Source organism: Hemibagrus wyckioides, linkage group LG01 (genome assembly GCF_019097595.1).
Source record: "Hemibagrus wyckioides isolate EC202008001 linkage group LG01, SWU_Hwy_1.0, whole genome shotgun sequence".
Classification (NCBI taxonomy): Eukaryota; Metazoa; Chordata; class Actinopteri; order Siluriformes; family Bagridae; genus Hemibagrus; species Hemibagrus wyckioides.
In genome coordinates, this window is record NC_080710.1 from 24,263,491 (window position 1) to 24,280,113 (window position 16,623).

Consider the following 16,623-nt stretch of genomic DNA (forward strand, 5'->3'; position numbering starts at 1 on the left):
GCTGTCTAAAGGCAAAACAAACTGTGCGTGCTAACTGGACTCAAATGGCCGAGATTGCTACTAACTTCAGTGGACAGTGCACAGAAAAAGAAAGATCAAAGTAAGACTCTTTCTTTTCTTTTTCCTACTGAGCTAGACTGGAAATCAGGCACAACAAATCCAGTATGCAAAAGCTGTTGTAAATCCCTCAACTGCAAAACAGCCAACATTAGCAACTTGGTGAAGAGTTTAATTGGGTTAATACGATTAACGGCTTTAACCTGGGTTATGCACTATTTTAGTCTGTGTGTGTTTTTCGCAACTGATATTCATGATGATTTTGGTTGAGATTTTGGTGAATGAGAGTGCAGATGCATACGAGTTAGATCATTTCCATGCTAAACAAATCAGCCAACAACTCTCCTACAAGCACGTTAGCTTGTCAAGAGAGAATCCACTAGCCAGACTTGAGTAAAATCTTTTTTTATGTGCAACATTATAGCAGAAACATTAGCTAAAGACCTGCTGACGTTATGCCGAGAAGACAAACATGAGGTGCTACACAAGAAACATAACCTTCTGGAGGTCTCCTCCACTGCTAAGTTGGCTTATACAACTCTGTACCTGACACAGAAACTAGAGTCCCAAACTAAATTATTGATATACAAGTAATTAGATCTCTCTAAGATTATAACGAGGTCTATCTTAATTGCAAAAGCTTTATTTACGAAGATACCAATGTTAAGTGAAAGTGAAACATGGACAGCTAACAATATTGAAGCCATAAGTCATAACTGCTTCTGTAGTTAACAATTCACTAACATTTTGATGTACCATTCAAGTGCTGGATAAATACAACTATACACCGATCAGGCATAACATTATGACCACTGACAGGTGACGTGAATAACACTGATGATCTCCTCATCATGGAACCTGTTAGTGGGTGGGACATATATGAGGCAGCAAGTGAACATTTTGTCCTCAAAGTTGATGTGTTAGAAGCAGGAAAAATGGGCAAGCGTAAGGATTTGAGCGAATTTGACAAGGACCAAATTGTAATGGCTAGACGACTGGATCATCTCCAAAACTGCGGCTCTAGTGGGGTGTTCCCGGTCTGTAGTGGTCAGTATCTATCAAAAGTGGTCCAAAGAAGGAACAGAGGTGAACCGGTGACAGGGTCATGGGCGGAGCGAAGGCTCATTGATGCACGTGGGTAGCAAAGGCTCGCCCCAGACGAGCTAGTAGAAGTTAATGCTAGTTCTGATAGAAAGGTATCAGAATACACAGTGCATGATGGGGCAGGGCTGTTTTGGCAGCAAAAGGAGGACCAACACAATATTAGGCAAGTTGTCATACTGTTATGCCTGTTCGGTGTACATGGCTAACAATTCAAAATAAAAATATTAGAAATATTTTGTAAGGCAATGTATCTAAGAGTTTAGCTCACGTAATAATGCTATGTTTAAGATGTTATAATAATTCATTTGTTTTGAAAAAAAAAAAAAAAAGATTTACATAGTATATACCTAGGGGACGGGACCAAGTTGCTTTAAAATAAACCATTACTGGGGAAAAAAAAAAATCCCTGTTGGTCATACATCATATATTAGTCAGGTGTCACACTAGTATGAATGTGCTGCCCAGTATGTTGATGCCTAAAAACTGACAAGGCTAAAAATGTTAAGTAATGTAATAACATATTGCAACCTAGTTAGCTTTAATACAGACTTGGGGAAACAAACGATTAAACGATAACAGGTTATGTTTCTTGTGTAGAACCTCATGTTTGTGTTCTTGACAAAACATCAGCAGGTCTTTGGCCAATGTTTCTGCTATGACAGTACACATAAAAGACATTACTATAGTCTGGATAGTGTATTTACTCTTGACAAGGTAGGAGAGGTATATGACATCTTAGCTCTAGACTTAATCTTGCACAGTTTTGCCATTTTCAATATCTACAGCTAAGTCAACATGATCATGGATGTAACTGTAGGCTAGGATTTAGCCTGTTTTCTTTACCCATATAGAGAATTCATTAAAACTTGGTCTGGCATCTAGGAAGTCATTGTGTTTCAGCGAAGGAAGAACGGCTTTTCACTGCAGTGTTTGTTTTGTAATCTTTGGAGGTAATAGTTTTGTGGTTGGCATTAGTCATCGTATGTGTTCTTTGACCATGACAAGTCCACTGACTGAGCTAAAGCCTTTTCAAACTGCGGCATTACAATCGTGTACCCATGTGTGTAAACAGAAAAACAAGCCAATACACATTACATCAGTTTTATTATAATCATTAGTACAAAAGCTGCTCCAGAACTTCGAAGATGCCACAAGCTACAGATTGTTGAATGGAGTGAATGTCAATAAACTAACAGACAAAGTAGTGTGTCATTCTATAAATCTATATGTATCTCATTCTTCTATGATAATACCTTCTACATAGCTGAAAAGTTTGACAAATGAAAGGAAAACAGCTACAAAATAATGTTAGTATAGAGGTATTTGGCCACCACGAGCTTCATAAGCATCAGATCAGCTCGTCTTGGTATTAATTCTAGATCTAAAACCTAAAACATAAACGCCATTCTTCCAAATATTGGTGTTTTGATGATACTTGAGGACTGCACTATCCAATGCATCACCCTCAGATCTCTCACAGGTGTTCGGTCAGGTTCAATTCTGGTGACAGATTCTTCATGAAACCGTTCATGAGCCATCGTGCACTGTAGATGTGGGTGGAGACATCGTGGATGAGACCAATCCCATCAGGATAAAAAGGCCTCATCATAGGATAAAACTGATCAGTTAGAGTAACGGCGTGTCGATTGGCAAAGACTTTTGCCTCCAAATGGTCAAACGGCGCAAAGTCTGACATTTCCTGGGAACTTTTCCCATGATGCAGTAGCCTGTAACAATACACCATCAAGTGTTTAGAGTGCAATTTAGAGTGCACATTCTTCCATAATTCAGCAGGCTGATGCTAGCTCCAGCTTCCAAAACAAGCTGACATAGTGAATGACTGATTAAACTGAGCAGTAGATGTACAGCATGGCACAATGCATTTAGCTCAGTTTCTTATATTCACTCCTTCATAAATGACCTTACTGGTGTCCTCTGAGGAAATCTGCACAGTTGGTTTTTCTTTATAGCATTTATTTCAGAACAGGAACCCTATAATTTAGTGTGGGCAACTTTTGAGCAACAGCGCCCCATAATATCCAATGACAGCATCAGCAGTGTCGGGATATGGGCTGAGGATGGCAAGTGAAGACAGCTTTATGGCTGCAAGAGTGCCATCTTTGGAAGTCCTTGTACTGGAACAGCATGAAGTTATTCCAGCTGCTCAAATGACATTTGATTAGAAGTTAAGTAAATATGCTAATAGGACAAGCACCCAAGCACAGTGGTATTAATTAAAAGTAAGTCCAGTTAGTTCACAATCACATGAGAGTTCCTAAGAATCACAAATGTGAACCTCGGTATATATTTCCAATTGTATATATCTGGCTGGAAATTGCGACTGGTTTATGATATATAGTCACTTTTTTTTTTTTTTTTTTAAAAACAGCACGCACAAAATTTTGTAGAACACATTTTGGAAGATTTAGCGCACTAGGCGTCATCATTTTGTTTTTCTCAGCTCACTGTGAGCTTTATCTTTTATGGAATTTTGCACCGTCATTAAATGCAAATCAGCACTTCAGTGAACATTTGCATTTGCGCGAGTACGAAGAAACGGAAAGACTGATAAATAAGGCCCAATACCATTATCCACTTTTCCTCATCTCAGCTTACTACTACAACTTTGCGCTCTACAAAGACAACTGGCCCATTTTTCTCTGCTTCCTTATTCTCTTTTTCACTTCTGTTTACACATGCCCGAATAGCTGACGCAAGCGTGTGCTCATGCAGACTTTCTTCTCATCCAGTAAGTTGTTTTTCATTTTACTCTCGTCTGACTTCAAATCCCAGCTCACCCATGACTCAGTATATGAAAATTACAGGCAGGTGCTTTCCACTGGAGTGCGGCCAAGAACAGAAAGATCGTTACCAAATGAGAATGAAGAAAAGAGGACGAGCTTTTAAGTCGGTAAAATACTTCACTGTGAAAGAACTTCACCTCTAAATCACTGCAGAGCTTTTTCCAGAGTAGCTCCGTACTAAGCCGTGTACGTTTAAGGGCTTCGGCTTTTATTATTAACTTTGTGTGTGTGTGTGTGTGTGTGTGTGTGCACGAGGCCGTGTCCGAGATGCCTGGGATTGTGTGGGGTTCCAGGTTTAGAGTAATGACTCAGACATGACTCACTGTCACACTACCACAAAGAGCTGCACTGGATTACTCTTTACTCTCACTGCAGATATTTCAGAGCCTCAATAAACAGCCATCACTGCTCACAGAAAGGTGTGACTATTGTAATCTTCTCTTATGATTTGTTAATGGATCTGGAGGAACAAATGGCGAGGTTTAACGTTAATGAAAGGCTCAACACAGCTTTGACTATTCTCTCATACACTTACGGCCTGTAACGTGAAGAGAACTCGTAGAAGGTGCCCGGGGCGTTAGCTGTCAGAGCTGCCTTTACAGTGAAGTATCATTACAGGATTTAACTTCGAAAGGTGACTGAGAACGCGTTAGGAGAATGACACCATAATCTGAAAGGAGTGTACAGTAAATCCACACCCTCTTCTGTAAATCACCTCCACATCAACACCAGCCTCTCCTGTCACGCCTCTACATAACTACATCAGGAAGTGTTTAAGAGCGCCAGATACTGTATCTGTCACGCATTTTGCACAACAATATGTATCATAATGATGTTACACTAATACCATAATAACATTGACAATTATTACACGAACACTACAATGTTCATGGCAGAGGACGACGCATTTTATTTTCAATGATGGTGAACCTGTAGTGTTTACAATATTAAATCTTGAGTTATTTAGCTTTATCCAGCACACTACTTTGCATTGTTTCTGATAATTGTTTTCTCCATTTATATTTTGTTCAAAATTTCTTCGAAAATAATAAAAAAAAAATCCTGAATCACCAATCAAATCAATTTATGACAAGAGTATACAATCACACCCCTAAAACAGAAGCAGGAATTATGTAAATAAAGTCAAATCAATGCCTCCTTTATCTAAGGTAGAAAAGCTGGTTTAGACCCTGGCACAATGTTGATAATACTACAAAAATTGAAAGTAGGCTTGTGTGATGAGAAACAATGAAAGTGGTTAAACCAGAGGAACTCTGAAACTCTACGCCAAGGGATCTGATGTCAGTTGAGGTACATGCGATGATGATGTAATAAAAGACACCAACATGTAAATCAAAATCAGTCGAGTATCTGCTGTAAGCAACAGAAATCCAATCAACCTTTTATGAACCCATCATAAAAGATCCAAAAAAACAGGAAGAAGCTTTGGAAGTGGTGTTTTACCAAAAATATCCAAAACACTGAAAAGCTTTACTGGGAAAAAAGCTTAATTTATGTTGAACTGTCTTCATGTATTTTTACAGCTCTGAAGACACAAACCAGAGCTGCTGAGCTGTTCAACATATGGGGACACTTGCAAACCTCAAAAGTTTGAGACAAAGATTGCAGTGTCGCTCTTCCTCGTAGATCAAATGTCGGTGAAAACAATGAAGGCTGCTCACAAACAAATCCAACATAATAGTATCGTGCCGAAGACCTACTTCCTGTTCTGTTGTGGAGTGTGTGAGCGATAAAGCCTGGTTAAAGCTTCCAAAAAGCATGTGAAATGTACAGTAGGAGGGATTACAGCTGTCTATCAAACAAGGCATATGTAAAGGTATGTTGGAAAAGAGAACAAGAAAAATGGATGTATGATTCGACTGAGATGATGATGATGATGCAGCCATTTCCCCCTATTCCTGGTCCAGGAGTACTCCCTGTCCAGCATAATTTAGAGATTTCACAGGTCTAACACACACGATTTGACACATCATTGTACGGCTATTTAGCTTGATTTTCTTTTCATTTTTTTTTTCTTGACCATCTTCAGCTACAATTTTTTCAGTAGCATCCCTTAGAAATATAGATATTTGTTGAAGTTAACAATGTTAGCTAAGCGGAACAACTGTGGATAGATTTTCATATTTATGAACCAAATCATCACCCCTTGACTGATAACAAGACCAGATTCTTGAAGCGAGAAATTCGAAATAATTGCAGTGGCCAAGATGAAATAGGAGGAAGTGGTGGGGCTTCCTGGTGTGTGTCAGTTAATATCAGACAGGTCAAAACACATACACAACTGACTCGTTGACTGACTCGTCTATCATTTAAGGGAAAACTAAACAAAACTCATTTTATCTTCATTATTTGCATGAAAACCTGTAATACACACCAATATTAAAATCCTATGAAAAATACACAAAACTTCTGTACAAACTGCTCATCTGTACAAACACAACTCATACTCAACTACTAGCTAACTGGGAAAGGCAGTTAAATTCTCTATGAATTACTCGAAACTGCGTGGTCAAGCCCGATTCATACATGCTGATAGCTAGACATACAACATTGCTGCCATTTTTAATTTCACTGCAAATTGCATACACATATACACTATATAGCCAAAAGTTTTGGGACGTCTGCCTTTACATGCACATGAATGTAATATGAAGTTGTCCCACCCTTTGCAGCTATAACAGCTTCAACTCTCCTGGGCTTTCAACAAGGTTTAGGAGTGTGTTTATGGACATTTCTGACCATTGCTCTAGAAGAGTATTTGTGAGGTCAGGCAGTGATGTTTGACGAGAAGGTCTGGCTCACAGTCTCCGCTCCAATTCATCCCAAAGGTGTTCTGTTGGGTTGAGATGCAGGCCAGTCAAGTTCCTCCACACCAAACTCACTCATCCATGTCTTTATGGACCTTGCTTTGTGCACTGGTGTGCAGTCATGTTGGAACAGGAAGGGGTCATCCCCAAACTGTTCCCACAAAGTTGGGAGCATGAAACTGTCCAAAATGTCTTGGTATGCTGAAGCATTAAGAGTTCCTTTCTTCGGGCCAAGCCCAACCCCTGAAGTCAATGATTTTGGGAGTGTCCCAAAATTTTTGGCAATATAGTGTAATTATGTATGTGAAAAATAAAAATCTTGACTCTCATGTTTCGCATGTAGCTTGTGCATGTTCTCAGAAATGAACATGACTCTTCCATGTGGAGCAACACCAATGATCATGTGATAGTCTGCTACTGAGTAAAGGAATCACGTCTCAAATCACTCAGCAATCAATATTCACCTGCTATTTTAGACCACTATGGAGTACCAGCAACTGCTGTTCCTATTCCAGTAAGTGTATGAAGTTTACATACAAAGATCTGCTTTAAGTAGCAGTCTCCTGGATCTTCGAGATCATTTTTTTGTAATGTACAGTAAGGGTCTATCGATTTGCGATGCAGATCATGACAACAATCAACCTGATAGAAGGGAAACAAAGCTCTTTAGTGTTTTTAAAGCCGTTGTGCATGAAATCGCTAAACATTTACAGTCTGACTTGATCAGATGGACAGGGATGTTTTGGCTCGGATGTGCCATCTAGCGAATGTCCCCTTTCAATCAACAGGATGTACATAAGATTTACACACAGAGCTATATAGCCAGTTTCCAACCTCCATTCCACCCCCAGTGTCTTTATTAGCCAATCAGTGCAGAGGTGGGCGGGGACTGACATTCCCAGTCATGCTCTAGTTCATCAGTCTGTTTTGAGGAAAGCATAAATCAGACCAGAGAGACAGGTTTACTGTCCTCTACTCTCTGTCCGATAGCTCATTCTGCACGTCATGCTGCTACAGATCGTCTGCATGGAGCCACAGGCTGTGAAGTGAGACACAGTGATCTGACTGTGCAGAAACACAGCTGATTATGACAGGTTATTACTCCTGAGTCATTCTGTGTGTGTGCCAGCGTCCTCTGCAGAATAAAACAAGCGAGACAGTGCCCACTCTAGTGAAAACCTATTCATCAAGCTCTCATGTTAATGGAGTTCTCCATTTAATTCTTCCATCCAATCCAGACTGAGGTCGTAGGCTGACTTGCTAGGACGCAGGACACTGCATTCACGTGTGATTAAATGAACACACGTTTCACACAAATTGTGGCCTTGCTTTTGCTTATTATGCGGCGCTATAGAGGTCTCCAAGTATCCGCTCATCATAATTCCTTCTCCTGCACAAAAAAAAGGAAAAGATTTACACAGGTGTCACTCCGGCTTGTTCATCAGGTCTGTCGGGTATTAGAAAAAGGAAAGTTTTAAAAAAAGGATCTGAATTGCAAAGAGCCTCCCAATGCATTCCACAAACATGAACACCATGACTCAATAAACACACACATTCCTCACTGGCACACCGAGCACTTTGTTAGCATTCATAGCGATAAAGTTTGACTGCCAGCTCGGTAAACTGGACTTCATTGTTGCAACATACGGCTTAACACATCGCTCTGGAACGTGCAAAGAATGACCTGATCGACGGATCCCACAACTATCAGTACCATAAATTGAAGCCAAACATGTCACTCGGTCAACTGGAAGCTTAAACTAAGGGTGATTTCTCAACTACTTCTGCCTAGTTCTAACCAGTGTAAACGTGATATCTATTTTTTTTTTTGGTGCACACATTTTATGCTAAAAGTTTCACTTCCATTAACTGATCAGAAAGACAAAGAAAAATGAAAGTTGCTGGTTATTAAACCATAAAACCAAAAAATAGTAAAACATCAGTATTGTTTCAACTGTATGGTTTTTTACTTGGGTAACTGGGTTACTGTAGAATGCATTGTACTTCTACAGCTTTCCTCCAGTGCACACGTTCCACGTGTTTTGCATGTCTAGGAGTGGGTCGTATTTCTGGTCTGTTTCCTAGAGTTAGGTCAAGTCAGGGTTAAAGGTAGCTCTCTCTAATGAAATGACACGGTTTAAAAGCAGGCAGAAACCATCTCACACTGGTCATTATAGTCAGCAGCAGAGATGAGCGCTGTGTGCATACCTGACCAACACATGGGGGTTTTTATCAAATTCACCTAATACTAAAATTTCTGTCTGTAATAAATCGATCAGCAATCGAAAGCTAACTAATGGAATCAATCTCAGAAGTATAGAGAGATAAGAATCCCGACAATCCACAGGCCAAGAGGGCAAAACTGGACATGCGTCCTGAGTAGGAAAGATGTGTGTATGAGTAGGAAAGAAGGGCTCGTGTGTGGAAGAGGGCAGATGGCTCTTTCCTCAGAGGTTGTTCTGCCACCATGTCAGCAGCAGCTCCAAAAAGTTGCGGTCAGCTGGCTTCACGTGTCTCACAGGAAGATGGTGTTACCCTTCACCCTCCCAAGACGATAAGGAATTGCATAGCCATGATGTGTCTAAACATATCGTGATTTTGTTTTTAATAAAAATAAAAAAAAAAAGAAGTAATTGGCTAAAATGTTAAGTATTATGTGTGTTATATACAGCATGTATCAGATTGTCTAAAAGCAGTGGAAAGCTGTGTCTGGTAGTACTTTTTACAGCAATTTTCTTCTTTTTTTACTTCATTGTCTTTACATACAGTATGTCAGGCCATCAAATTGCAAATGAAAGATTTACTTGATTTTGATTTTTCTTTCTGTTAGCAGAATCCTATTTTAATATCCTGTCTACAATTCATAAAAATAAGACAAGACAGTTAACAAACAGCTGGAGAATACTTGCTGAAACCGTGACTTTTCAGTAAACTACAGTCAATACATCAGATTTCTCTGACTAGAAATGAAAATAGGAAGCCTGACAGAAAGCTTAAGACGTTCATTCAATCAGTTCTAGATGCATTTTCCTTGGTGCGTCATTTTCAGTGCTATCTGCTGCAACTGCACCACAAAATCCTTACCATTTCCTAACTGACCCCACCCTTCTTGTCGAGACTGCACAGACCTCACGTGTTGCCTTCCCCCTGTGTTCAGACCTGCAGCAATCCATCACTCAAACTGCTCTACCCTACTCGCTAATGGGTGTTCCTATCTTTAGTGAACTGGTGGTTGGCATGGTTTCACAAAACCCTGCTATCAGCACAACTGAAATGTCTCACTAAAAATACAAACTCACTTCTGCTTCTGTTTAAAATGAATGAGTCAGAATGAGCATAAAAAACGAGGTTACTCTTAATGAGGAAAACTCCAGCAACCACTTTAAGCCCCACGAGTGTCAACGACCAGTTCAGGAGCTGCAGGCAAGAACAAATTCTGCATAAGAAACCAAAACATGGTCACTCTCTATCCCTCACTCTCGCTACTATTTGCCAAATCACTTCACTTCACATTTGCATACATTTAAAAGACAGCTTTTAGACCTATACCTGAGAGACAGGATGTTGGAGCATTTCAGCCAACTTCTCTAAAAATGACACCTCAGGCACCGCCATGGAGCTCACTATGTTTCGGATGATCATTTCTCTAGTTCAGAGACTTTGTTATTCAATCGGTGAAGCTTTAGGATAACCGCACGTCAGAGCCCGGCTACAGTGGCTGACCTTGGGTGCGCTCACCTGAGCCAACCCTTATAGCACTTATGGACCAGTACTCAGCAGCAGCTGCTACTACTACTACTAGTGCTAGCTTGATGTTGTCAATGTATACAGTCAATCAATATGCATATACAATTCTAAGCAGTGTGTACACTGCCAGCTAGCAATGCACAAGAGCACTGTTTATGGTTCCTCTTTTTGAATGCTATATTGGTAAAATCATGATGTGTGTTTCATCATGATTTTACCAATGGAGAACAGAACAACTCGATTTTTCACTTGCCCTGCCCACATTGCATACTGTCAAATAATGACAACTTCCTGCTACTTTGCAGGAAAATGCAACTAGTGAGATCCAATGCAGATTAATTCTGCAAATCTGCTTTTGTTTCCTGTTTATTAAAAGTAAAGTTCTAGAAAAATGTTATAAACCCTTTTGTTTGATATGCTATTGGCAGGGGAGATATTTTCAGTAAAATCCCTGCATCATTCCCACAGAGAAGGTTTTGCTGATAAACTGGCTGTCTGTATTACCAGCATCATCACACTGCTTCGGGTAAAAGCCTGTGGCAAGACTAAATCAGAATATTGATTAAGTTAGCTTACTTACGCTTTGCACAGCCAAAGACTTGGTTCTGCCTAGAAATATTTGGCACAAGCTACAGGCTACACTCAGACATTTGTGGATTGACCTTGTTCTGGTGCCTGGCTGGTGAGAAGGCCCCCTCTTGGATGCCGAAGCCCAACCACAGGGTGTATTTTTGGAGAAAGTTCAGGCCTTCAAGGAGAAAATGCAAGCAGCTGGGGAGGAGGCTGTTCATTTAAGAGAGACGCTGCCTTGCCAGCTTAGCTGTGTCTAACAAAAAGTTGTGTTTTTCCTTTTTTTCCCTTTATACCTATATTTAAAAAACATCTTTGAATCTTTAAGATAATACTTTTTCCTAATGTATTTCAAAAGTACTCTATCAATGTACAGATATCGGGTCTTCCTACATATAATCCTTCTGACCTTTCTATGACGAAAGCCTCCACATTGATAATGTTCATTATTATTTGAAATCAATCATTTATATCTTTAATTAAAATATTTCTATAAATCTGCTTTATGTATATTGTTAAAATTGCTATACAAAAAAAAAAAAAAAAACCTGAACTTTGTACATGAAGATATTGTTCACTTATGCATCTGTTTAGCCCACACCGCTTTAGCTCATTAAAGTCACTACAGATATTGTACACAAATATTAAAAAAGGCAGCCTTACAATCCGGTAATAGTATCTTTCCCGATGAATTGCAGGAATAAGAAGAAGAACTGATAAAGGGTGGTGGTGGGGGGGAAAAAAATCAATACAGCCACAGTGTGATGAGTCACACAGCAGAAGACACAGACAAGACACTGTGCCTCTTCCTGAAGTGTAAATCAGCAAAGATCTGAATACATATTGCTTTCCCAATAAAGCGCTCACAGAGCAGAATAAGCTGTTCGCAGCTTTCCGATCTGAGACGGAGGCTGTGTAATTGCATTCCAGATAATCAATCCTAACCAGCAGACAGACATGCAGACAGACAGGAACGACTGACTCTCTCCCCCCACCCGTTCTGGTGCTCATGAGAGAAATGGCTTCACCATGAGTCAGCAGTACAGGCTCACGGACTACAGAAGCATGCTTTGCATCTCTGCTATGCAACACATCTGACATTTCAGACCAATAAAAAGACTATCATGCAGAACTAAAATAATATCATTCATCTTCAGTGATTACTTGGATTGGAAGTATTGCAGGGCATCATGCAATTCACACATAGGAGATATTTAGCATAGCCAAACCAGCTCTGGGCTTGTTTTTGAGAAGTTGGGGGAAACCCATGAGCACATGTGGAGAAAATAGAAAACTCCAAACGGTAACCAGAGGTCAGAATCAAAAGCCCAAGAGGTGGAGTCAGACCTGATCCTGCTCTTGTGTGTTTGGAGGCTAATCACGAGCTAACTCAAAGCTAGGATTAAAGGAGAAGATGGATTTGGTTCTGCAGCGAGGTTTTCAGTCCCTGGAGTCTTGAGCAAGTTTGATTGACTGATTTTTTACAGATCGATTTTCATTCTCTGATACCAGCCTGCAAACAAGACTTAAGCTAAACTAATGACCACTACAATCCGAGCAGGACAGTATAACACATTTCTGTAAGAGCTATGAGGAGATCAGATTCACAACTATAAAGTCTACTGCTAAGATTATTAGCTTAAATACCGTATTGTTATTCAGCTATTAGAAAATACCTCTGTCTTTATCCAAAATATGAACTATTTTCAAAAATAAAATGTCATACTACAATTCGTTCAGAAGTAAGATAAAATTGTTGAAGCGGTACATTGTGTTTGTCTCGCTGGTTCATCTTTCACATTTGCAAAGATTTGAAAAGGTTTGGATAAATAAATGGTGCAATGTTTCGTTGTTTGCTCCAAGCGTGTGGGAAGTAGGCGTGGAGGCATCATAAAAATGCAAAAAACATTGTTTTTCATAGTCACTAATGAAGCGGTCTTTATTCACGTTAGAGTGGTTTAGTAAACGTCACATTTTTATTTGCTTCAGTTACTTACATTGCAAAATAACACCAAGAACCGAATAGTTTGGTTCTATTAATCTGATCAATAATCAGCTGTAAAGAAAATTTTATTCAATAAATATTGTCCTTGTAATGTACTGATGTCCGGTATAAAAGAATAATGGCATGATAAGTGAGCTGTAATATGACAATGTGATGTTTTGGTGATAGTAATACCTCTTCCAGTGCTATTCCTTATTCTTGTACTGCGCTGAGTTTCCTGCAATAACAATATATTTGTCCCCAAGGGTTCAATAATGCACGTATATCTTTTTGTGCAAATTTCTTTTCCTGGAGTGAATGAGGTAAGAGGTCTGAGCTATATAACCCCACCCATGTACACACACACACACACACACACACGTACGCACAGACACCAAAAAGCAGAGGCTGTGTCCACAACAAAACAAAGCCACACTCCTTCCAATGTCAAAGCTATAGCTTAGTATGTATTATCTAGTATATTTAACACTGCTGCTGCGCCAGGCTTTACACCGTTTCAGATCAGACCGAGGTAATCTGAGGTTAAATTCAAACATAGAAAGTGGATACATATAGTTTATAAGCCATCTTAGTTCTGTTTAATCAGTTTCCAGTGTGATTAAACTGGTGTGCCAGCTGCTGGGGAGACAAATAAAAAAAAACATGTACAAGCACTGATCAGACCTCAGATCACTCATATATTAATCTCCATCACTGATTTATCTGGCTACTCCTCAAGGAATTTACTGGCACATCTGTCCTTTATGTTAGTGGCCTGATACAGACAGACAGACAGACAGACAGACAATCTTAAGGACTTACAGACATTTAGTTCAGCAAAACAAATAATAAAGTAGTCCAAAACCTTTAAATGTATAACTGCGAGGCTGAAAATATAAAAAAGCTTCTATAATCATTTATATTCTTTCTTCAGGAGCATAAAACATTTATTGCATTATGAGACTTTTTTTTGTCCTCGGCACTGCTCTAAATGTACTCTTCACACCTCTCATGGTGAAATTTGCTTCTTGCCCTTTAGGCCACGGATTGTTGGCTCTAGTCCTGAGTGCTGAAACTGAAGGTGTGTTTTGTACTAATTGCGCTGAAGCTGCAATTTTGCTGTAGTAAAATCATCCAGATTTCAGTTGCTACTTGTTTTTCAGTCAAAAATAATTAATTTACCAAATTAAAGCTTCGTGAATGAACAAGTTCAACTTCTGTTGTTTTATGTAGCACCATGGTCCTGAAGAAACGTCGTTTCATTTCAGTATGTACTGCATCAGCTATATACATGGCTGAAATGACAAATAACTTCTTGACTCTTGACTAAACTCTCATACACACTATATTGCCAAATCATTGAATTTGGGTGTTGTTTTTCAGGGGTTGGGCTCGGCCCCTTAGTTTCAGTGAAAGGAACTCTTAATGCTTCAGCATACCAAAACATTTTGGACAATTTCATGCTCCCAACTTTGTGGGAACAGTTTGGGGATGACCCCTTCCTGTTCCAACAGGACTGCACACCAGTGCACAAAGCAAGGTCCATAAAGACATGGATGAGAGAGTTTGGTGTGGAGGAACTCCACAGAGTCCTGACCTCAAGCCAATAGAACACATTTAGGATGAATTACAGCGGAGATTGCGAGCCAGACCTTCTCGTCCAACATCAGTGCCTGACCTCACAAATGAGCTTCTAGAGGAACAGTAAAAAATTCCCATAAACACACTCCTAAACCTTGTGGAAAGCCTTCCCGGAAGAGTTGAAGCTGTTATAGCTGCAAAGGGCGGGCCACCTCCGTATTACATTCATGTGCATGTAAAGGCAGATGCCCCAGTTTTGACCAGTCTCCACTCTAATTCATCTTAAAAGGTGTTGAGGTCAGGACTCTGTGAAGTTCCTCCACACCAAACTCACTCATCCATGTCTTTATGGACCTTGCTTTGTGCACTGGTGTGCAGTCATGTTGGAACAGGAAGGGAATGAAATTAAATTGAAATGAATTTGTCCAAAATGTCTTGGTATGCTGAAACATTAAGTGTTCCTTTCAACTGGAACTAAGGGGCCGAGCCCAACCCCTGAATTCAATGATTTGGAGGGGTGTCCCAAAACTTTTGGCAATAGCGTATATAGATAGATAGATAGATAGATAGATAGATAGATAGATAGATAGATATCTGTGGAACAACCCCATCTGAACTATTAATCGATCAAACCCTCATTTATCCCTTAATGCCCAAATATAAGCAGCCTGAGAGACTGCAGACGGTCTGATCTCTAATCCCGCTGGACAGAAACGAGATTGGTCTGATGTAACGCAATCAAAGTGAACCAACATCTGCGATTTGGAAAAACTGTTGGCAAAGAAGTGCAATCAGATCAGGGCCCTTCGGAACACATGTCCAGAAACGAGCAGGCACTCCTTTCACATGCCAGTGAGAGTTGTCGTGTTTGAGAAGTTTAGCCAGGCGCAGCCAGCCATGTTTCTGTTATCGCGATGATTCAAATCGCGTTCACTTCATCATCAACTTTTATACGTGAAAAAAAAAATCCTCCAAGTTGTTGCCAGGGCGCAGGTTCGCTACAGCCGGACACTGCTATTACACTAAATATATATATATATATATATATATATATATATATATATATATATATATATATATATATATATATATATATATATATAACCTAAAGGCGTGAAATCACGCAGGAGAATATTATCGCCGTGGCACTAAAATCACAGCAAGGCAAAGCTCGCTTGCATAACTCTACAGCCAGACAGACAGCCATATCTTGTGGGCCGTGTCACTCATTGAGAAGTGTGCTAGCTTTAGCTGCAGCGCCTCTACATTCTGTACACACACACACACACACACACACACACACACACACACACACACACACACGTCCCATCCAAAGTCAAAAGCAAACACATTTAAACAAACACCAAACTAGCACGAAACGCATTAACCCCGTCTAATAACCCATATCGTTAGTGACACAGTGTGTTAAATGTTAAACTCACCGCTTTGTACACTGTTTTTTGTCTCCTTTTGACAGTTCCTCGGGCGTCTGTAGTGTCGCTAGCGTCGCGATGATCCGCCCTCCGCCTCAGCAGCACTACTCTCTCTCCCTGCCCAAAACTCCAACTTATCCCGCCCCTTACACTGGCTCAACCAACCACATTCTTAGATTTCGGACTGACGCGTCGATTGTCCAATCGCAATTAGAAAGCGGTGACTTTGACAGTCTCCAACGCCTATAGCGTTCAAAGCAGTAAAAAAAGGTATTGCCCTTCTGTGTGTCCCGCTGAAGTAACCATATGCAAACTGCTTTTATTTGCTTTTTTTCTTTTGTTATTTATATATTTATACGCCTGATTTGCATGAAACGAATTAAAGATTCAAAAATACACTCAAGCCCCCGTGTTTACCAGGACCATGTTTTATTTATATAGGTCTAAATAACAATTGTGTGCTCCTCACCAACGTCCATAAACAAGCAAGTGTTGTTGGTGAGAGCACCATGGAT

At 39.9% G+C, this 16,623-nt stretch overlaps 1 protein-coding gene across 12 annotated transcripts in view; it reads right to left on the reverse strand.

The window, feature by feature from the left end:
- The window catches only part of LOC131363056 (microtubule-associated protein 4), a 65,764-nt gene extending 49,528 nt beyond the window's left edge, over window positions 1-16,236 (reverse strand). For 11 of the 12 annotated variants that reach the window (XM_058412067.1, XM_058408013.1, XM_058407342.1 and 8 more), the window contains exon 1: window positions 16,118-16,236. The gene's annotated coding sequence lies outside the window, so the exon portion shown is untranslated. The remainder of the gene's footprint in view (window positions 1-16,117) is intronic. The other variant, XM_058406582.1, reaches the window with a different exon arrangement.
- Window positions 16,237-16,623: the final 387 nt, after the last annotated feature.